Source organism: Cynocephalus volans, chromosome 9 (assembly GCF_027409185.1).
Source record: "Cynocephalus volans isolate mCynVol1 chromosome 9, mCynVol1.pri, whole genome shotgun sequence".
In the NCBI taxonomy this organism is placed as follows: Eukaryota; Metazoa; Chordata; class Mammalia; order Dermoptera; family Cynocephalidae; genus Cynocephalus; species Cynocephalus volans.
The window spans coordinates 60084392-60109469 of record NC_084468.1 but is presented as its reverse complement, the minus strand read 5'-3'; positions in this window follow the sequence as shown (position 1 = coordinate 60109469).

Sequence of the window (25078 nt, the reverse complement as noted above, 5' to 3'; positions counted from 1 at the left end):
AAAAGAAAAAAATCATCTCATGACTAATTGAAACTACACCATAAATTGTTAATTATAGTCACTCTACAGTGTTAAAGAACAGTAGATACTATTCCTCTTGTCTAGCTGTATTTTGTATCTGTTAACCAACCTCTCACTATTATCCCTCCCCACCTACCCTTTCCAGTCTCTGCTAACCACCATTCTACTCTCTACTTGCATGTGATCAACTTTTTTTAAGCTTCCACATATGAATGAGAACATGCAGTATTTCCCTTTCTGTTCCTGACTTCACTCAAGATAATGTCCTCCAAGCTCATTAATGGACACTTGAGTTGATTCCATATCTCGGCTATTGTGAATAGTGCTGCAATAGACAGGGGAGTGCAACTATCTCTTTGATATACTGATTTACTTTCCTATGCATATACCCAGTAGTTGGATTGCTGGATCATATGGTAGTTCTATTTGTAATTTTTTGAAGAACCTCCATATAGTTTTCCAAAATGACTGTACTAATTCACATTCCCTCCAACAGTGTATGAGTTCCCCTTTCTATGCATCTAGACTAGCATTTGTTATTTTATGTCTTTTTGATATTAGCCATTCTAACTGGAGTGAGATGATATGTTGTAATGAATTATACAAAACAAAGAGGGAACCCTAATGTAAAATCGAGTTAACAGTAATAGATCAATATAGGTTCATAACTGTAACAAATGTACAATACTGTTGTATCATGTTAATAATAGGAGAAACTTTGTGAGGGTGTGTATGTTGCGGGGTGGGTATGGGAACTATCTGTACTTTTCACTCAATTTCTCCATAAGCCTAAAACTACTGTAAAATAAAGTTTATTACTTAGAAAAAGATACTGTTTTTCTCCCCCCCCCAAAATGAACTTTCCATTTGTTGTTTCTGTTAACAACAAAAAGCACTGAAAGACAATGAGTTTATATCATCAATGTGCTAAGAGAAAAATTTCATCCTAAAATTGTATGCCTAATGATGATACTGGGCAAAGAAAGTAGTGAACACATGGTAAGTCTAATCAAATTTTGTAGGGAGCAAAAGTGATAATTTCTTGTAAGGTATAAAAAGGAAAGCTAAGGAGAGAATTAAAATGAAAACAATGTCACCTAAGTTGGGAGAGCATGGAAGGCAGTTAAAATGTTCTAGGCCTCTTTTATTGTCTGGAGGAGCGTAAAGATACTGAATCTTCTACTAGATTATCATAAAGGAATAAAACATCATATATTTATACCAAACTAGGGGAGCAGAAGAAATGAAAATATAAAAAATACTCAGTGCAAAAGGCAATGAGAAGGGGAAGAAAAAGAAACAAGACTGGTGGTATGAACAGAAAATACAAAATAAGATGGTAGAAATTATGATTCCAAATGTATTAATTACAATAGACAAAAATAGATTAAGTGCTCCTCTTTAAAAGACAATTATTGTCAGTGTGTCAGCTGAGATGAAATAAAATCCAACCACATGTTGTTTATAAACATATGTTTATGAACATAAAGTACACTCTGAGTGTACTTTAAAATAAAAAGCATTAGAGTGCAATTTAAAGGTAAAGGCATTAATAAAACTAACGTGGCTTTCTTATGTTGATACACTGTTCACTTTACCGGGAGGTTAAAATGATTTTAAATTTGGTGCCTTAATAACAGCCTCTGAATAAATACGGTATAGTAAGCAAAAATTTACAGAACTGTAGGAAGAAATAAACAAATCCAAAGCCATAGTTGAAATATTACATATTTCTCTTGATCATTGATAGATTTCAATGGTTTTTTTTTACTAAAATTTACTAAAACTTAATAAAAATTAGTAAATATAGAGATAAATTTGAGTACAATTAAAACCCTTTATTTAATGGACATACTTATATATGGTATAGCCAACAACAGCAGAATACATCTTTTCTCCAAAATACACAGACAATTATAAAGATTGGCCATAGTCTGGGCCCCCAAAATAAGTCCCAACTAATTTCAAAGGGTATGAATCATTTAGTATATGGTCTCTGACCACAGTGTGATGACATTATGAATGAGTGAATGAATCAATTGTTAATGCTGGAAATATATACTTGGAAATTAGGAAGTACATTTTCAGGTAACCCATATGCTAAAACAAAATTCTATTAAAAATTTTGTTGAACAACATGAATGGACTTAGAGAAAATTATATCAAGTGAAACATGTTAGGCACGGAAAGAGAAATACCACATGTTCTCACTTGTGGGAGCTAAAAAAAATAGATAAATACAAACAAACATGGGGGGGAAGAAGACACAACAATCACAACAATTCCTTGAACTTTTTAAGACAAGTGAACAGATATGATGTAGGGGAGGAGGGGAGACTGGGAGGGGGAAAGAGGAATGAGTAAGGGTCATGAAAATCGACTACAATGTATATTGAGAAGTTAAAATAAAAATTTTTTTTTTTGTTGAAAATTGGAAAGCATTTAGAACTGAATTTATGGGATGCAGCTGAAGAAGCACTGAGAGGAAATTTATAGTTTAATAATTTATGATAAAAAGAAGAGTATACGCTACACAGCTAAGATGGCGGCGGCTGCGGCGGCTGGCGCGGAGTAGCTGAGGTGGAAAAGGTGGCCACTGGGCCTCAGGCAGCCGGGAAACTTGTGGACCTTCCTCTGGTCATCTCTTAAGGGAGGACTGCTGCTGCTGGCCGGTCGTGGGGGCTCAACGCCACTTTGCCCCTGGCAGGAGAGGCTGCCTCATTTACAGGCAACAGCTTTGAAGTGTGGAGCAGGAAAAGAACTGATTCTTAGCTGCAAAAGCGAGTCTTGAAACAGGGAACACGGCGCCAGGGCTGCTGTGGATGCAGCCAGGATCCCGGAGGCTGGGGCTGCACTGAAGGCGGCCAGCTGCCCTATTCAGAATTCGAGGTTTCAGGCCGGCATTAAAGAAGATTCCTGGGAGCGTCCGAGCGGCGCCGTGACTGAACAGCCCGAGGCAGCAGCGCCGAGAACACGGAAGGCAACAAATCAGAGACAGAGCGAGCGCCCGACCTGGCACAGCACTGTGAGTGATCCCTGGCACAGCTCTGTTCGGGGGGTGGATGCCCACGCGGCTCCCGCCTGCACCACCAGGCCACTCACTGCCCCGGTGCTGCCTCCATTTTCCCAGGTGCGGGCAGCTCCGCCCTGCTCGGCCATCACTGAGCCCATTTGCTTGGCCTGGCGCGGGGCTTTCCGGACCCTGCGGGCCAGCCTCCTCTCCCACTCCCTCCGCGGTTCTCTGGCGGGGCTGGGGGTGTGGGGCGTCCCGACCAGTGTTGGGAGGGCTAGGAAGTACGGGTGGGCCGACTGTCACTCCACCACACCCTGGACTCCGGCCCGGTAAACTTCCTGTTACTGGGAGGCAGATACCATCTCTGCGACCACCAGTTTGGAAAAAAGCCTAACGAATTTCTGGTTGGGAATAGTGTGGTAGGAGAGTTCCCAGGTCCGCTTGAACCTGCCGGAGAGCAGCCTGCAGGCGGGCACTAGACTCGGTTTATACAGGGGGGATACAAAGGTGAACAAGACCCGAGAAAGATCTACACAGTGCTACAAAGGCACCCAGAGAGACCGGTCGTCTGTGCCTAGCAGAAACCTCGTAGACTTCCTGGGCGAGGCGGTGCTGAGCAGGGTCTTGAAGGCCCAGCTGATAGACGAGGGGTGCAGAAGACACACCCCAGCCCAGCACAGTGTGCACAGAGGGGGGAGACGTGCGGCCAGGGAGGCGGAGACTCGACAGAAACCACACACCCGGTGGGGTCGCCACTGCATGATCTAACAGCCTGGGCCAGAGCACACGGAACGGGGAGAAGTCCTGTACAGAAAGTGAAAGCTCAACAGAGATCACACACCCTGTGGTACGTGATCCACCAGCCCAGCAGAGTCCAAGCTGACCAGAAAGGTGGATCCCCGGAGAAGCCCAAGACCCGAGGCAACCACACACACAAGACACTAGAGGCCAACTGAGCAGTCACGGCGGGAGCCATACCAAATTGGCAACCACAGCAACATCCTAGTTAGTCATTAGTCTCAAACCGGTGGACTGTGAAACCCCCTGCCACAATGAATAAACACCAAAAAAAAGACACCAGAAATACAAAAAATCAAGAAAGTACACCACCAAAAGTTAATAAATCTCATACTCTAGATCCTATAGAACAAGAAGCCCTTGAAATAACTGACAAGGAATTTCGAGTGATAATTCTAAGGAAACTGAATGAGATACAAGAAAACTCAGCTAGACATCATGATGAAATGAGGAAAAGTATACAGGATCTGAAAGAGGAAATATACAAGGAAATCAATGTCCTGAAAAAAAATGTAGCAGAACTTGCTGAACTGAAGAAGTTATTCAGCGAAATAAAAAACACAACGGAGAGTTTAACCAGAAGGCTTGTCGAAGTTGAAGAGAGAACCTCTGAACTTGAAGATGGGCTGTTTGAAATAACACAAGCAGACAAAAAGAAAGAAAAAAGAATCAAGGACATGGAAGAAAATCTGAGAGAGATATCAGACAACCTCAAGCGCTCAAATATCCGAGTCATGGGTATTCCAGAAGGGGAGGAAAATGGAGATTCCGTTGAAAACATATTCAACAAAATAGTGGCAGAAAACTTCCCAGGTATAGGAAAAATCACAGATCTTCAGATCCAGGAAGCTCAACGATCTCCAAACGTATTCAACCCAAAAAGGCCTTCTCCAAGACATGTCATAGTCAAATTGGCAAAACTCAGAGACAAAGAGAGAATCTTAAAAGCTGCAAGAGAGAAGCATCAAATCACCTATAACGGAGCCCCAATCAGGTTAACATCAGACTTTTCATCACAAACCCTAAAAGCTAGAAAGGAATGGGATGATATTTTCAAAATACTAAAAGACAAAGATTGCCAGCCAAGAATACTCTACCCTGCAAGGCTATCCTTCCGAAATGAGGGGCAAATAGTATATTTCTCAGACAAACAAAAACTGCGGGAGTTCGCTACCACACGACCACCCTTACAAGAAATCCTCAAGGGAGTATTGGGTTTGGTTCCTGAAAAATAACTACCACTGCCATAAAAACCTAAGAAAAATCTAAACCCGCTAGTATAATAAAAATGGCATTCATGAAGAGAAAACAAGCTAACAAAAACACTATCTACAACCTAAGGAACCAACAAACACAGAAACCAAAAAGTAAATCAGAAAGCAAGGAACAAAAGACACCTAAGACAACCAAACAACCAATAAAATGCTAGGAATAAATCAACAACTTTCAATAACAACTCTTAATGTTAAAGGCTTAAATTCCCCAATTAAAAGACACAGACTGGCTGACTGGATCAAAAAGCAGGACCCAACTATATGCTGCCTACAAGAGACCCACCTCACCCATAAAGATTCACACAGACTAAGAGTGAAAGGATGGAAAAAGATTTACCATGCAAACAGAAAAGAAAAACGAGCTGGAGTGGCTATTCTTATATCTGACAAAATAGACTTTAAACTAAAAACCATAAAAAGAGACAATGAGGGACACTACTTAATGATAAAAGGACTGATCCATCAAGAAGACATAACAATCATAAATATGTATGCACCCAATGTTGGAGCAGCCAGATTTATAAAACAAACTCTATTAGACCTAAAGAAGGAAATAGACACTAATACCATAATAGCAGGGGACCTGAACACTCCACTGTCAATATTAGACAGATCATCTAGGCAAAGAATCAGTAGAGAAACACAAGATCTAAACAAGACTCTAGACCAATTGGAATTGGCAGATATCTACAGAACATTCCACCCAACAACCTCAGAATATTCATTCTTCTCATCAGCACATGGATCATTCTCCAGGATAGATCACATATTAGGTCACAAATCAAGTCTCAATAAATTCAAAAAAATTGGAATTATCCCATGTATCTTCTCAGACCACAATGGATTAAAACTAGAAATTAATAACAAACAAAACTCTGGAAACTATACAAACACATGGAAATTAAACAGCATTCTACTTAATGACATATGGGTCCAAGAAGAAATCAAGCAGGAAATCAAAAAGTTTATTGAAACTAATGAAAACAATGATACATCATACCAAAACCTGTGGGATACTGCAAAAGCAGTATTGAGGGGAAAATTTATTGCATTAAATGCTCACTTCAGAAGAATAGAAAGATGGCAAGTGAACAACCTAACACTTCACCTTAAAGAACTAGAAAAACAAGAACAATCCAATCCTAAAGTTAGCAGACGGAAAGAAATCATTAAGATCAGAGCAGAACTGAATGAAATTGAAAACCAAAAAACAATTCAAAAGATCAACGAATCAAAAAGTTGGTTTTTTGAAAAGATAAATAAAATTGACAAACCATTAGCATGGCTAACAAAAAAAAGAAGAGAGAAGACTCAAATAACAAAAATTAGAAATGAAAAAGGTGATATTACAACTGATTCATCTGAAATACAAGGAATCATTCGAGACTACTATAAACAACTATACGCCAACAAATTTGAAAATCTGGAGGAAATGGATAAATTTCTGGACACACATAAGCTCCCAAAACTGAACCGTGAAGACGTAGAAAATTTGAACAGACCAAAACAATAAAGGAGATTGAAGCTGTTATCAGAAGGTTCCCAACAAAGAAAAGCCCAGGACCAGATGGATTCACAGCAGAATTTTACCAAACATTCAAAGAGGAATTGACACCGATTCTTTACAAACTATTCCAAAAGATTGAAACGGACGCAAATCTCCCAAACTCATTCTATGAAGCAAACATCATCCTGATACCAAAACCAGGTAAAGATATAACCAAAAAAGAAAACTACAGGCCGATATCCTTGATGAATATAGATGCAAAAATCCTCACTAAAATACTAGCAAACAGAATACAGCAACACATACGAAAAATTATTCATCACGATCAAGTGGGATTCATCCCAGGGATGCAAGGGTGGTTCAACACACGCAAATCAATAAATGTGATACACCATATTAATAAACTCAAACACAAGGACCATATGATCATCTCTATAGATGCTGAAAAAGCATTTGATAAAGTTCAGCACTCATTCATGACAAAGACCCTCTATAAGTTAGGTATAGAGGGAAAGTATCTCAACATAATTAAAGCCATATATGCCAAACCCACTGCCAGTATCATCCTGAATGGGCAAAAGCTGAAAGCTTTTCCTTTAAGAACAGGCACTAGACAAGGATGCCCACTCTCACCACTCCTATTCAACATAGTGTTGGAAGTACTAGCCAGAGCAATCAGAGAAGAGAAGGAAATAAAGGGCATCCAGATTGGAAAAGATGAAGTCAAACTGTCCCTGTTTGCAGATGACATGATCCTATATATCGAACAGCCTAAAACCTCTACAAAAAAACTGTTGGAATTGATAAATGATTTCAGCACAGTAGCAGGATAAAAAATCAACACACAAAAATCAGTAGCATTTCTTTTCTCCAATAGTGAACATGCAGAAGGAGAAATCAAGAAAGCCTGCCCATTTACAATAGCCACCAAAAAAATAAAATACTTAGGAATTGAGTTAACCAAGGAGGTGAAAAATCTCTATAATGAGAACTACAAACCATTGCTGAGAGAAATTAGAGAGGATACAAGAAGATGGAAAGATATTCCATGCTCTTGGATTGGAAGAATCAACATAGTGAAAATGTCCATACTACCCAAAGTGATATACAAATTCAATGCAATCCCCATCAAAATTCCAAAGACATTTTTCTCAGAAATGGAAAAAACTATTCAGACATTTATATGGAACAATAAAAGACCACGAATAGCCAAAGCAATGCTCAGCAAAAAAAATAAAGCTGGAGGCATAACACTACTTGACTTTAAGTTATACTACAAAGCTATAATAACCAAAACAGTATGGTACTGGCATAAAAACAGACACACTGACCAATGGAATAGAATAGAGAATCCAGAAATCAACCCACACACTTACTGCCATCTGATCTTTGACAAAGGCACCAAGCCTATTCACTGGGGAAGGGACTGCCTCTTCAGCAAGTGGTGCTGGGATAACTGGATATCGATATGCAGGAGAATGAAACTAGATCCATACCTCTCACCATATACTAAAATCAACTCAAAATGGATTAAGGATTTAAATATACACCCTGAGACAATAAAACTTCTTAAAGAAAACATAGGAGAAACACTTCAGGAAATAGGACTGGGCACAGACTTCATGAATACGACCCCAAAAGCACGGGCAACCAAAGGAAAAATAAACAAATGGGATTATATCAAACTAAAAAGCTTCTGCACAGCAAAAGAAACAATTAAAAGAGTTAAAAGACAAACAACAGAGTGGGAGAAAATATTTGCAAAATATATATCTGACAAAGGATTAATATCCAGAATATATAAGGAACTCAAACAACTGTACAAGAAGAAAACAAGCAACCCAATTAAAAAATGGGCAAAAGAGCTAAGTAGGCATTTCTCTAAGGAAGATATACAAATGGCCAACAGACATATGAAAAAATGCTCAACATCACTCAGCATCCGGGAAATGCAAATCAAAACCACATTGAGATACCATCTAACCCCAGTTAGGATGGCTAAAATCCAAAAGACTATGAACGATAAATGCTGGCGAGGCTGCGGAGAAAAAGGAACTCTCATACATTGTTGGTGGGACTGCAAAATGGTGCAGCCTCTATGGAAAATGGTATGGAGGTTCCTTAAACAATTGCAAATAGATCTACCATACGACCCAGCCATCCCACTGTTGGGAATATACCCAGAGGAATGGAAATCATCAAGTCGAAGGTATACCTGTTTCCCAATGTTTATCGCAGCACTCTTTACAATAGCCAAGAGTTGGAACCAGCCCAAATGCCCATCATCAGATGAGTGGATACGGAAAATGTGGTACATCTACACAATGGAATACTACTCAGCTATAAAAACGAATGAAATACTGCCATTTGCAACAACATGGATGGACCTTGAGAGAATTATATTAAATGAAACAAGTCAGGCACAGAAAGAGAAATACCACATGTTCTCACTTATTGGAGGGAGCTAAAAATTAATATATAAATTCACACACACACATACACACACACACACACAAACCGGTGGGGGGGGGGAAGAAGATATAACAACCACAATTACTCGAAGTTGATATGACAAGCAAACAGAAAGGACATTGTTGGGGGGAGGGGGGAGGGAGAAGGGAGGGAGGTTTTGGTGATGGGGAGCAATAATCAGCTACAATGTATATCGACAAAATAAAATTTAAAAAAAAAAAAAAAGAAGAGTATACAATTAACAAGCTATCATTTCTTATGTTAGAAAATACATCAAAATAAATCTAAAAAAAAGAAGAAAAACTAAAGAATAGAAACCAAACATATAATAGAAAAGATCAAGAAAGCTAGAAGATAGTTTTTGAAAAGACAAAGAATCAAAAAATGTCTGGTAAGACTGAGCGAGAAAAAGAGGAGGCACAAATAGCCAATATTAGAAATAAAAAAGAGATCATTCTGGGTGTATTAGCTATTAAAAAGATATCGTGAAACACTTAATGCTGATCATTTATGCAGATAAATGAACAAAAGAACAGATTAATGCAAATAAATGAACAAATTCCTAGGAAAACATAACAAAATAAGGAATAGAAAATATCAATAATTCTGTAACTATTAAATAAATGGAATTTGTATTCAAATATATTGTCCACATAGTAGCCTAGAGTGGTCCTTTTAAAATGAATCAGTTCACATTCCTTCTCTGCCCTAATGGTTTCTTATCTCATTCAGTGTTAGATTCAAAGTCGTTATTCCTGTTATCAAGTCATACCATGATCTGCACTCTGGCAGCACACTGTTGGACTCCTGATTAAAAGAGTGCTTACATGAATGCTTTCCTTTGTGATACCATTTACCATTTAACATATATTTTGTATATTTTTCTCTGGGATGATTGTGTTTAATATTCTACGGCTGTCATCATTTCCCCTAAAGCACTAGTCCTGTCTCTTTCCTTGTTTATTGTGATGAGTATGTACAGTTTTTTTTTTTTTTGGTCTGATACATAGTCTGTATACATCCCCTAAACATCTCCCCCCTCCCACCTCTTGCTTCAAAAATTTTCTCTACCCCAACTCCTGCCCAAATACCCAACACCTTTTCAGGGCACTTTGGAATAGTAGATAATGCTTATTTGTCTGTATGCTTTAACATAAATATTACCTTTATTTTTCTGATCTAAGACCTTGATATCACTGAACACCAGCCTCTATGAAATGTAGATGAGATAAATGTGCATTAAAAAGTTGCATATTAACGTCATCTTCAATACTTTTTTCAGAACACCAGAGAAACACACACAGACAGAACAAAAACTGATATGGCTTGCAAACTGGACACCAATGTTAAAATACTCAACCAAAGTTAAGGTGCAATGTATTAAGAAAGTTTGCTCCCCAACAAACAACTGTCCAAAACAAAAAATAAAACCAAAATCTCAGTGCTTGTTCATGACCTTGTTCCTCTCCTCTTTTTCTACTCTACTCACTCCCAAGGTGGGCACTCAGTGCTGCCAGACAGTCACATACCCCAAGTGCTCACACTTTTAGATCTTTCCACATGGTTAAATCTCATTCTATACATTTTGCTAGAATCCCCCAAACCTCTTCCATTCTCCCTCTCAGATAATAACTTTGCTTCCTCCTTTCCTGGGAAAATGGGGGCAATAGAAGAGAACTTCTTCAAACTCCCACCTTATCTACCCACCTGCCCTGACCAGAATCTGAACCTACTCTATCTTCCAACTTGTGATGGTAGGTGTCTATCTGCTCCTATCTAAAGCTAAGCCACTCACCTGAACTCTAAGTGCTATCCCCTCTCCCCTGCTCAAGGACATTGTCCAACAATACTTCTGCATCATATTTTGTTCCTCCCACAATGTCTCTATCAGAATAAAAACATGCTTCTTGATCCACTTTTTCTACCAACTACAACTCGTGTTTCTTTTCTCTCTTTTGCAGAAAAACACCTGGGGAATTGTTGATTCTCATTCTCTCCAAATCTTCTCTTCTTAAACTTTAGTCAATATTTTATCCCCACTATTTCACGGAAACCGTTCTTGTCAAGATAACCAATGACCTCCATGTGGCTAAATCCAGTGTTTAATTTTTGATCCTCATCTTACTTGCCCTGTCATGAGCATTAGACACAGCTGCGCACTCTCTTCTCTTTGGAACACTATTTTTTTTTAAAAAAGTAGGCCTCATGGATACACTCTCCTAGATCTCCTCATACCTTCCTCATTACTCCTTTTCAATCTTCTGTGCTGGTTCATTCTTCATCCACAATGTATTAATTTTGGAGAAGCCCATGGTTCATTCTTGGATGTTCTCCTTTTCTTCACCTATATTAACTTTAAAAAAATTAAAAAAAAATTTTTTTCGACAGGTAAGGAGATCACAACCCTTGGCATGGTGTGGTCTGCACCACACTCAGCCAGTGAGCCACCGGCCATCCCTATATAGGATCCAAACCCGTGGCCTTGGAGCTCCCAGCGCCACACTCTCTCGAGTGAGCCACGGGGCCGGCTCTATATTAACTTTCTTAGTAATCTCATTTATTGTCATGCCACCCAAATTTATAACTTCCTCCCAGGTCTCTCCCTTGAACTTAGAATCTTCCACCTAACTGTCTCCTTGAAATCTCTACTTGAATTGTATAACAGTGATTTCATGCTTATCACATCCCAAACTGAACTTCTGATTGTCTTCCCAAGACTTCTCACATGCAGCCTTCCCCATCTCAGTTAATGGCAACTTCCACCATCTAGTTGCTCAGGACAAAACTTTGGAGTCAAATTTAGCATCTCTCACACCTCACATCCAATCCATCCTATTGGCTCTACAAAATATATACAAGATTTGATGTCCTCTAACCATATCCACTGCTACTGCTGTGCTCCAACCCACCGTCATCTTTCACTTAATTATGGCAGTAGCTCCTAGGTAGTCTTCCCACCTCTAACAGTATCCTCCTACCAGGGAATTCTCAACACAATGGCTAGTGTTTAAAACATAAGTCAGAACAATACAAAACATAGGTTATTCTCAACACGTCATGTTGTTTAAAATATAAATCAACACGTCAGTGTGTTTAAAATATAAATCACATGATGTCATTCCTTCACTCAGCACCCTCCAATGGCTGCTCACTTCTCTTAGAATAAAAGTTAGAGTTTTTGCTATACCAGGTATTGTATAACCTGCCTCCCATGACCTTTCTGACATCATCTTGTACTAATTTCCCTCTCATTCACTCAACTCTGGTCATACTGGCCTCCTTGCTGTTCCTGGAAAACACCAGGTGCATTTTTACTTCAGTGCTTTTGTTCTTGTTCCTCTGCCTGGAACTTTCTTTCTCCAAAGAGACTCACATCAGCTTTCTCATTTGCTTCGGTTCTTTCTTCAAAAGTCACCTTTTCAGAGGTATTCCCTGACCACCGTATCAAAAAATTTGAGTTAATCCCCGTATATAAGAGTACTTTGAAAACTTCATGGAAAGATTCACATTATCTTTTAATTATATTTTTCCATGAGCTTCTTGAAGTACCCTTGTATATCACCCTTCCTTGCTTAATTTTTTTTTTCTCCTTAGCATTTATCACCACTAACAGCATATATTTATTGGTTTTTTGCCTCATACTGTATCACAGTGTCTGGAATAAAGCATGGTAATGGGTAGGCACTAAATAATTGTTTGTTGATTTTAGTATACGGCGAGAGGTATGGATCTAGTTTCATTCTCCTGCATATGGAGATCCAGTTATCCCAGCACCATTTGCTGAATAGGCAGTCCCTTCGCCAGTGAATAGGCTTGGTGCCTTTGTCAAAGATCAGCTGACAGTAAGTGTGTGGGTAGATTTCTGGATTCTCGATTCTATTACATTGGTCAGTGTGTCTGTTTTTATGCTAGTACCATACTGTTTTGGTTATTATAGCTTTGTAGTATAGCTTAAAGTCAGGTAGTGTTATGCCTCCAGCTTTATTTTTTTTGCTCAGCATTGCTTTGGCTATGCGTGGTCTTTTATTGTTCCATATAAATGTCTGGATAGTTTTTTCCATTTCTGAGAAAAATGTCTTTGGAATTTTGATGGGGATTGCATTGAATTTGTATATCACTTTGGGTAGTATAGACATTTTCACTATGTTGATTCTTCCAATCCAAGAGCATGGGATATCTTTCCATCTTCTTGTATCCTCTCTAATTTCTCTCAGCAGTGGTTTGCAGTTCTCATTATAGAGATTTTTCACCTCCTTGGTTAACTCAATTCCTACGTATTTTATTTTTGGATTAAGGATTTAAATATACACCCTGAAACAATAAAACTTCTTAAAGAAAACATAGGAGAAACACTTCAGGAAATAGGACTGGGCACAGACTTCATGAATATGACCCCAAAAGCACGGGCAACCAAAAGAAAAATAAACAAATGGGATTATATCAAAGTAAAAAGCTTCTGCACAGCAAAAGAAACAATTAAAAGAGTTAAAAGACAACCAACAGAGTGGGAGAAAATATTTGCAAAATATATATCTGACAAAGGATTAATATCCAGAATATATAAGGAACTCTAACAACTGTACAAGAAGAAAACAAGCAACCCAATTAAAAAATGGGCAAAAGAGTTAAATAGGCATTTCTCTAAGGAAGATATACAAATGGCCAACAGACATATGAAAAAATGCTCAACATCACTCAGCATCCGGGAAATGCAAATCAAAACCACATTGAGATACCATCTAACTCCAGTTAGGATGGCTAAAATCCAAAAGACTGTGAACGATAAATGCTGGCGAGGCTGCGGAGAAAAAGGAACTCTCATACATTGTTGGTGGGACTGCAAAATGGTGCAGCCTCTATGGAAAATGGTATGGAGGTTCCTCAAACAATTGCAGATAGATCTACCATATGACCCAGCTATCCCACTGTTGGGAATATACCCAGAGGAATGGAAATCATCAAGTCGAAGGTATACCTGTTTCCCAATGTTTATCGCAGCACTCTTTACAATAGCCAAGAGTTGGAACCAGCCCAAATGCCCATCATCAGATGAGTGGATACGGAAAATGTGGTACATCTACACAATGGAATACTACTCAGCTATAAAAACGAATGAAATACTGCCATTTGCAACAACATGGATGGACCTTGAGAGAATTATATTAAGTGAAACAAGTCAGGCACAGAAAGAGAAATACCACATGTTCTCACTTATTGGTGAGAGCTAAAAATTAATATATAAATTCACACACACACACACACACACACACACACACACACACACACACACACACAAACCGGGGGGGGGGAAGAAGATATAACAACCACAATTATTTGAAGTTGATACGACAAGCAAACAGAAAGGACATTGTTGGGGGGGAGGGGGGGAGGGAGAAGGGAGGGAGGTTTTGGTGATGGGGAGCAATAATCAGCCACAATGTATATCGACAAAATAAAATTAAAAAAAAAATTGTTTGTTGTCAAATGAATGATTTTACAGTGGCTTTTTGTTTCACCACCTAAGTGGAAAAAAAAAAAAATAGCTGCTTGACACATAAAAATATTAAAATTACATATTAATGAATTTAAGTTGCATACTAATGACTTTATTTCACATAAGAAAGCAGACAGGGCTCAATGATGCTTACCAAGAAGCAGATTATGAGCAGCAAGAGGCCACGGGTCACCTACGCCCCTTTCATCCTTCCTGGCTGGTCCCTGAAAGAACAAGTATCACTCACTCTCTGTTGTCTACACAGCAACTACAAACATGACAAATCAGTATTTTACTATCAACACAACTATTTCTTGTTGAGGAAATTATTAAGAGTAATAAAGTAATCATTTGAAATCTTTTAAGGAGGTGAAATATAAATGCTAAGACATAATATTTTGGTTTTAATGCATTTTACATTTAATACTTTTGCACATTTGCATTCTTGGAAAATAGGCTGTTTTTCAATTTAAAATTTTAAAAATTATTAAGTATGTGGACTAGAAAATAGAAATATTGAACCATTTTGAATTTTCAGAATATTCATCATTATTCAAATGGTGTTACAAACTGCACTTCAACATTGAATATAAATATTTTATGGATTTTGTGGATTTTATATTATTTAGGTTACAACTGGCTCCTAGTATTGTATAGTACCAAGAGTTAGTATGATTAAAACAGATACTTTATTTAATTAAGAATTCATTTTACGAAGTCATGGAATGTAAGAGTTAGGATTTGAGAGATGATAATTTCTGACTAATTAGTGCAGTATGTCATAATGACACAGTCTCCAGTCTAGAAAATAATTTTACCATTGTATAAAGAGTAGTTACCATTCACTGAGCTGATCTGCAAACTGTGCTATGTGTTTTATTTACATTTCTTACTTATTTCTATGACAGCCCTAGGAAGTAGATACAATCATTTGCATTTTGCAGATTAAAAAAAAAACTAAGAAAAAGTTTAAGCAACTTATTTAAGGTCACAAACCCAGTAGGTGACAAAGTTAGAGTTTGAAACATAACTCTCAGACTTCAAAGCTCCTGTTTTATCTGTTATGCTATCATGAGCAATCTAAAATTAATGTATTTTTCACAAAAATTTCAAAAGAAAGAGAAGAAAACCTTCCTCTTTGGAACATCTTTTCTCTAATATGCTCTTATTTTTTGTTAGTTCTATGCCCTTATCTGGGAAATTAATAAAGGTGCAGAATCAGAATAATAGATTGAGGGAACTACAAAGTTAATGAAAACAAAAATTTACTCTTAACCTTATTATAAAAAGACATGCATGTTGCAGTTAGATTTCTGAGAAGAAATGATATGAGCCACAATACTCAGCCATTGTCTTAAGATAAACATTTAATTAACTTAAACCTATCGTTAGGTGAATGAATGTTATTTGACATGATCATCACACAGTGATATGCATGTATAGAAATATTACTCTGTAATCCATAAATATGTGCAGTTATTACATGTCAATTAAAAAAAAAGTTTGGACAGAGGTATAGAGATGTCCTAGTAGATGGACCTGGATCTCCTAAACGGGACCTAATGAATACTTTAAAAAAAAAATCATATTCCCTAGCACATACTTTGCAAATATATAAAAATAGAATCTCTAACTGCATTTTCATTAAAAGCATATCTGAAGTTTATCCAATGAGTGCCTGAAAAATTTTCATTAACTTGAAAAATCCAAAGATAAAAGAACTGAGTCTAGGTCTCTTTTCAAAAGCCTTTGTTGATATTTGCTAGTACCTACCTTTGCAGTGTACTTCTTTCCTGATGTGGTCAAATTACCAGTTAAATGGGTTCTTGTCAGCTGCAGTGTTTGAGCATCTTCACAATCTGGGAGTAAGTGATTATTAAGGACACAAGTAAGAAGAACTGATGGGACAACAATGGTTTTTATAACCTGTTCCTTTTTCTATTCAGTTCTTTTAGAGATAGGAAATATTGTGTTGAAAGAGATTGTCATGTCTGAATTGAAGACTGCTTAAACAAAAGAATAGATGGTTGTCATTTACTGCATTTGACACTTGTCCTTTGTGTTCCTTTTTGAGGAATAGTTGTGTTGTAACTCACTGTGGCGAGTTTTTCTACGTGTGTAAGTTTTCTGGAGGTTTTGATAACTTTGGGGCTACTGGGGTTCCAAGCACTAAGGTTTTTATAATTCTTAAGAAAGCCTTATGGTCTTAATAAAAAATACCCTTTATAGTTATGCCCGTTTTGCCCAAGTTATAATGTGCAAAGTGGAAAAGACCAGTAAAAAAGTTTGAAAGGATGACAGTAGCATCATAAAATATTAGTGACAAAGGGGCCTATTTCATTTGTTCTGTAAATTCTGTTGTACTATCCCCCCCCCCATTTTGCATGTACTGCAGCATGCTTTTCATTATAGTCATGTATATAACTGTCTGACTTTCCCACTTGGATAGGGATGAGTTTGATGTCTTGTTCTCCTTTGTATTGGCCATGGCTTCTAGCATAGAGTATTGTGCAAATCAGGCACTTGATATATGCTTGCTGAATCTGATTGTATTAGATCTTATGGGAGATACAATTTGTTTTAGAAATGAAAAATTATACATATTTGTGGGGTACAACATTGAATATCAATACATTGTGCAATGCATGATGCTCAGATCAGGATAATTAGTACATTCAACATTACACAACGTAATCAATTTTCATGGCCTCCCCATCTCCCTTTCCAACCTCTGATAACCTCAGTTCTATTCTTTCCTTTTGAAAGTTCAATGTATTATTGGTATTATTGTGATTGTTGTATCTTTCTTTTTTTTTATTCATTTTTGTTTTTGCTTTTGTTTTTAGTTCCCACTTATAAGTGAGGACATTTAGTATTTCTTTTTCTGCACCTGGCTTATTTCACTTATCATACTTTTCTCTAAATTCATCCATGTTGCTGTGAATGGCAGAATTTCACTCATTTTTATGGCAGAGTAGTGTTCCATTGTGTAAATATACCACATTTTCCTTATCCAGTTGTCCAGTGATGGGCATTTAGGTTGGTTCCAACTCTTGGATATTGTAAATACAGCTGTGATAAACATGGAAGTACAGGTATCCCTTTGACATGATTATTTCTATTTTTGGGTATATATCCGGCAGTGAAATTGCTGGATCATATGGCAGGTCTTTCTGTAGTTGTTTGAGGAAACTCCATACTGTTTTCCATAATGACTGCACCATTTTCCAGTCCCAGCAACGTGTAGGAGGGTCCCTTTCTCCGCATCGTCGTCAGCATTTATTCTGTCTTTTTTATATTAGCCAGTCTAACTTGGGTGAGATGATATCTTAATATGGTTTTGATTTGCATTTCTCTGATGCTGAGTGATATTGAGCATTTTTTCATGTGTCTTTTGGTCGTTTGTACATCTTCCTTTAAGAAGTGGTCATTCAGCTCCTTTGCCCATTTTTAGTTGGGTTATTTGTCTTTTTTTCTTGCTATGTTGAGTTCCTTGTATATTCTGGATATTAATCCTTTCTCCAATGCACAGTTTGCAAATATTTTCTCCCATTCTGTAGGTTGTCTTTTCACTCTGTTAATTGTTTCTTTTGATGCCCCAAAGCTTTTTAGTTTGATATAATCCTATTTGTTTATTTTTCCTTTTGTTTCCTGTGCTTTTGAGGTAGAAAGTCTTTGTTCAGATCTACTTCCTGAAGTGTTTCCCTTATGTTTTCTTTTAGTAGTTTTTCAGGTCTTACATTTAAATATTTAATCCATATGAATTGATTTTGGTATATGGCAAGAGGTACGGGTCTAGTTTTATTCTTCTACATATGATATCTTGTTTTCCCAGCACCATTTACTAAAGAAGCAGTCTTTTCTCCAATGTATGTCATTAGTGCTTTTTCCAAAGATCAGTTGGCTGTAAGTATGTGGATTGATTTCTGGGTTCTCTATTCTCTTGCATTGGTCTGTGTGTCTGTTTTTATGCCAGCACCATGCTGTTTTGGTTACTATAGCTTTGTAGTATAATTTGAAGTCAGGTAATGTTATGCCTGCAGTTTTATTTTTTTTGCTCATAATTGCTTTGGCTGTTCTGGATCTTTTGTTGTTCCATATGAATGTTAGGATTTTTTTTTTCTATTTCTGTGAAAAATGTTATTGGTATGTTGATGGGGATTGCATTGAATCTGAAGATAGCTTTGGGTAGCATGGACATTTCTACAATGTTAATTCTTCCAATCCAAGAATATGGAATGTCTTTCCATCTTTTTGTGTCCTCTTTAATTTCTTTAAACAGTGATTTGTAGTTCTCATTGTACAGGTCTTTTACCTCCTTTAACTTTACTCCCAGGTATTTATTTTTTTGGTGACTATTGTAAGTGGGCTAACTTTTTTGATTGATTTTCCTGCTAGTTTGTTGTTGGAGTATAAAATTTTACATGTTGATTTTGTATCCTGCAACTTTACTGAAATTGTTTATCAACTCTAAGAGGTTTTTTTTTGTAGAGTCTTTAGGCTTTTCTATATGAATGATCATGTCATCTATAAACAGGGACACTTTGACTTTGTCTTTTTCAATCTGGATGCCCTTTATTTCTTCTCTTGCCTGATTGCTCCGGCTAGTACTTTTAACACTATGGTAAATAGAAGTAGTGAGAGTGAGCATCCTTGTCTTTCTATCATTCTTAAGAGAAAAGCTTTCAACTTTTCCCCATTCAGGATGTTATGGGCAGTCAGTTTGTCATATATGGCTTTTATTAGCTCATTATTTTGTAGCCATTTTCTGTCATTAAAAAGCCCAATATAAACATTTAATATATATTTTACTTTAATTATGCTTCAGCTGTACCTCAAAATTTGATATGAAGTATTTTCAGTATTATCATGTTATAAGTTGAATTGCATCCTTCTAAAAAGATATGTTGAAGTCCTAACCCCTTCCTCCACAGTACCTCAGAATGTGAACTTACTTGGGAATAGAGTCTTTCTTTCCAGAGGCAAGTAAGTTAAAATGAGATAATTAAGGTGGACCCTATTCAAAATGACTGGTGTCCTTATAAAAAGGGAAAATTTTGAAACAGAGGTAGACACACACACGGGGAAAATGCCATGTGAACGTGGAGGTAGGGATTTTGGTGATACATCTACAATCCAAGGAACACCAAAGATTGCCAATAAACCACCAGAAGCTAGCACAGAAGCATAGAACAGATTCTCACATCCGTCTTAAGGAACCAATTCTGATGACATCTCCATCTCAGAGTTCTAGCCTCCAGAAATATGAGACAATTAATTTCTGTTGTTTTCGCCACCCAGTTTGTGGTACTTTGTTATATGTTCCAGTACAGTAGCCCTAGGATAATAATACAATCATTTAGAAATTTTCATTATGATTTATTCTTTGACTTTGAGTTATTTTAAACTATATTTTACAATTTCTAACATAGGAGAGGTTAACATTGTTATATTTTGATATTTTGATTTCTAATTTACCTGCTGTGTGGTTAGGGATTTATTGTCTATCTGATATGAATTCTTTGAAATGTGTTGAAGTATGCTTTATGGCTGTGTTTAGGGGACACTTTTGTAAATGTCATATATATTCTTGAGAGAAATGTGTGTTCTATGTTATTGGGTGCAGGGTTCTAGAGTTGTATATTAATACAATCTTGTTAATTGCATTGTATAAATCTTTTAAGTCTTCACAAATTTTCTTTGTGTGGCTTACCAACAATTGGGAGAGATACATTGACATGTTACCTCTATGAAGCTGAATTTGTCATTTATCCCTTTAGGTCAATCAGGTTTTGTTTTACATATTCTCATATTATTTTATTAAAACTGCAAGTTTAGCATTATTATATATTCCTGATAATTTAAAGCATTACTATTTGTGATGACATTTATCCTTCATTATTATTTTGGTTTTAAAACATATTTTTCTATCATTAGTGTGGTTATCTTAGCTTTAACTTAGTGTTTGCCTGATATATAATTTTATCCTTTTACAGTTAATCTTTGAGTCCTTAACTTTTAGGTGTTTCTCTTTACCAATATATAGCTGACAACCTCTGACTTTTAACTGTGAAGTTTCATCTTTATATTTATTAGGATTAGTGGGCATACTTGGATTCATTTCTAACCTCTTATTTTGAACAATTAATTAGTCCTTTTTATGAGGACACTTCAAAAGTTCATAGAAAATAGAATTGAAAGATAATATGAGTCTTTCTATGACCTTTTTGAAATACCCTCATATTTGCTTCCATTTAATCATTTACTGCCTGTTTTTGTTACACTTCTCACTATGTAACAGAGATGAAAAAAAAAAAGATTACTCAAAGCACCATGAATGCGATGAGAAGCCCGAAGGGACTGCACCTCAGCAACTCCTCTGTTGGAAGGAGAAACGGGGTACAGCCCCAATTCAAAGTTAGCTTCTGTTTTTTATTGTAAAGTCAAAGTTTCACAAGAAAAATCACTTGATTCAATCATTTCAAAAGGACAGAAAGACATGGGCAGTGTGACAAAAGTTATCTATGGCTAAGTATAGCTTAAACAATGGAAATTAGTAACATTAGTAAAATTAGCAACGTCACATTCCAAAGTATAATTTGTGAAAAGCTAAGTTGGTCAGGCTGCAATCATTATCTAGTATAACCTCTCCTTAAATGATTTAAGCAAAAGTTACATTCTTATGACAAAATCTAAGTATAATTGTCTCTAAAGTTTCCACCAACAGACAGCTTGCCCTTAGCAAACATTTTTTTCACATCTTTCCCTTCAACAAGTCTTAAAATCTCTTAACAGGATCAGTAGGACAACCACATATTAGCTCTAAAATCATTAAAGTATACAATCCCATACCTCAGCAGTGATTAGAGTTGATTAGATGGGCTGTTGCCATGCTACCTGTGGGCTTTTGCCCCCGGCCAGAGACTGTTGCCTCATACATGCATTACCTAAAAACCCTATTCTAAAAATCAAAGATTTCTAACCCTCTACACGTTTTAGGCTGAGTTATTTTGTCATTAGTTGTCCTGAAATATGCTTCTTATCTCATTGGGTTTCTACAAAGAATAAATCAGTTAATACATGTGAAGCATTTCAGTGTCTGGCATGTTGTCAGTGCTATGTAAGCATGTGCTACTCTATTACTATGATATATTATCAAGAGTTAATGTAATTAAAAGATCTTCCTCTGAATTAAGAATACTTTCTTTCTCAAAATAATACATAATATATTTGGATTGAAAGGAATGAAGGTCATTATCAGTTTTTTTCTGAGTGTCTAGCATGATGTAGATACCCAGTTCCTCAGAACAAGAGTCCTAACAATTTTGTAAATAGGAGCCAACATTTAATGAGTCTTTATCATGGGCCAGGGGCTGGACCACCTGCTTCACACAGACTACCTCACAAATCTTCTCAATTGGTGTATAAAAGAGTATTATTATCCTTTTTTATGTATGAAAAACCTGAGTAGAAAGTTTAAGTAACTTTTTGAAGGTAATAAAGCTTGTTAGTAGCACAATTGGGATTTGAACCCACTACATCAGAGCCCTGCTTTGCGTACTTCCTTTTTACTGACTTGTTTTGACTCAGTGGTAATTGTGGAAAGAATGCCCTCCTCTCTGCCTGCTCACCCCTCAACACAATTCCTTCTGCAACACTGAAAAGAAAAACTTGTGTTGGAATGTCTTTCTCATTTGCACTTGTCTGCATTTCTTCTAAGACATTATTTTTGGCATACAGATGAAGATTTATGTAATAATGTATGAAATATTCAGTCCTTTTTTTCTCATTAGACTTAATTATAATACAGATAGACTTGATGCAATAGTTTTGATTTCAGAAAGAAGCATTATCTAAACCAACATTTCGCCATTACATTAGGACAGGTAGTAAATACACGTCATTAGCAGTAACTGTTATTTGGCATTAGAAGTCTAGGAAGAGTTAAGAGATGTGTGATGAATAGTGTTATGAATTGAATTGTGTCCCCCAAAGATGTGTTGAAGTCGTAAGCCCCTGTACTTCAGAATGTGACTTTATTTGGAAATGGAGTCATTGCAGATGTAATCAAGTTAAAATGAGACCATACTGGAGTAAGATGAGACCCTAATCCAATAAGATTTGTGTCCTTGTAAGAAGCTGGCCAAGTGAAGACATAGAGACACAGGAAGATGCCACGTGAAGACAGAGGCAGAGGTTGGAATTATACTGCCACAAGCCAAAAAACGTCTCGGGCTGCCAGAAGTTGAAAGAGGCAAGAAAGGCTCCTTTCCCTACAGGTTTTGCAGACAGCATGGCCCTGAAGACGCCTTGATTTCAGACCTCCAACCCCTGGAATGGAGAATGGTGAGATGATAAATTGCTGTTTTTAGCCACCCAGAGTGTGTTACTTTGTTATAGCAGCCCTAGGAAACTAATGCAGATGGAGATAAGGATTTCTTAATAAATAACATCTCTGTGAGTTCTTGAATGCTTTTCTGCTTCATACTCATATGTATATACATTATTTGATAAAAAAAAAAAAAACCCATGGCATTGACGGCATATGAACCCCTGTAAACAGTACATTTGAGGGTTTGAGAGCCTGGATCTGTATTCAAAATCTTCTATATGTGGATCCCTAGAATGTACTCAAGTGGGATCCTTCTTCCCAGACCTGTCAGAGAGTCCAGTCAGCCCTGTGCTTGAGCATCTTCCAACCCAGCAGAAACAGAACAGTACGGAGACAAATGAGGGACCATGAGAGGACAGTGGTTCTTATAGCCCTTCTAATTGATTCATTTTGACATAGGTAGAGAAGGACCTGTCCAGAGTAAGGCATTTTGCTCAAACAAGGAACAGATAGCTACTCCTGATAAAACTTGGCAGTTGTTCTTTGTACATCTATTCTTCCCAAAAAACTATGTTGTGACTCATTGAGTCACATTGCTGGAAATACACAACTTATGTTTGCAATCAGCTTTTATTTTTTTCAACTAACACTTTTAGGCAATTGGTGTTGTCTATAATACCAACCTTCCTTCTGTTCTGATGGACACATTGTTGTCTTAATTAGACAAATCTCCTAGTAGACTGGGATATATGTGGATGGGTTTCTCAGAATGACTGTATTTCTGAATGTTTTCCAGTTCCAGGTGGTTCTAGTCTAGTCTGGAGGACTTTTGGTATATTTGCTTGGTGGCTTGGGGGCTGTAGATTTTTTGAGGGATGGTGGTAGTTGGGAGAATGGAGGAGGATGTTGTCTTCGGTTTAGTTCTAGGCTCACCTCATGCGATCTGCATCCTCTAAGCCACTGTGAAGAGTGGCAGTAGTCTCCAGAGGTCTTTACTCTTTTCAGATCTCTCAACCTTCTCGGAGTTTGTGTAGACAATGAACTTCGCTATACAATAGTAACAACTATAGTAACAGAGAGTATGATTTACTTTTTTAAAAAGTTGCTTATTTAACAGCTTCATTATATTTGGAAAATACAGATACGTAGAAAAAGTAAAGTGAAAAAATAACCTGTAATCATCTTAAAAACAACCGTCAATAACATTTTGACACATCTTTTTAGTCTGTCTTTAAATTCTGTGTAGATCTTCAAAAATAAAATTTAGTTAAAAACTTATTTTAATAATTTCATATTACTAGGAATGATATAATTGTTGTAAAAAATATCTGTTTAAGTAACATACTTTCTTCTACAGTTCTGTGAAATCTGCATACTTGTATTACAATTATTTTTCACCCAAAGTATAGAAATAAAAATATATTTAGTTGACAGAAGGAATTAGAATTAGAGAAATATTGGATACAAGTTAATTATTGGTGCTAGGGTCACAGTAATATATTAATGTGATGATGGCAGGCAGATAATAACAAAGTAGTGGTGGAGAGGAGACATTATTAGATGTGGAAGAGATTTTGTAGCATGTTTCCTATTGAATAAGTCATAGATAAAACAGTATCAAGGGTTTTTGTTAATAGTCATTTTTACTGTTTGCATAATCTTTATGTCAGTCTTCTAACACAAATGTAGTTTCATAAAATGTGCTAGAGGTAATTGTTATAGTGTCATTAGTTGTGTTTACTGCACTGGCTGGAGTGTCAGTTGGTGGAGTCATGGTTTCAAGGGAGATAGTATGAAGTGTGGAAGAGGCAGATGTGCCAGACGTAGCTATGATTGTTGATGCAGTGGTAGCTGGTGTGGTGGGAGAAGTGCTGGTGGTAGCAGCAGTGGAGGCTGCAGGTATGGTAAAGTCAACAGTTGTGGGAATGACAGTTTGTGTGGTAGCAAGAGGAATAGAAATGTTCTTGATAGTATTTTTGGTACTTTTAGCAGAATAAGTACCAGAGGATGGTGTGGTACTGATGGCTGATGTAATTGTAAGAGGGATTATTGTAGAGGCTGTAGAAGAAGGTGTTGAAAACATGGTTGTGTCAGGCTCAAGATTATCAGTGGTTATAGAAAATGATGCATCGTCATTTCTAGTGTTGTCAGAGGTGACCATTTCAGT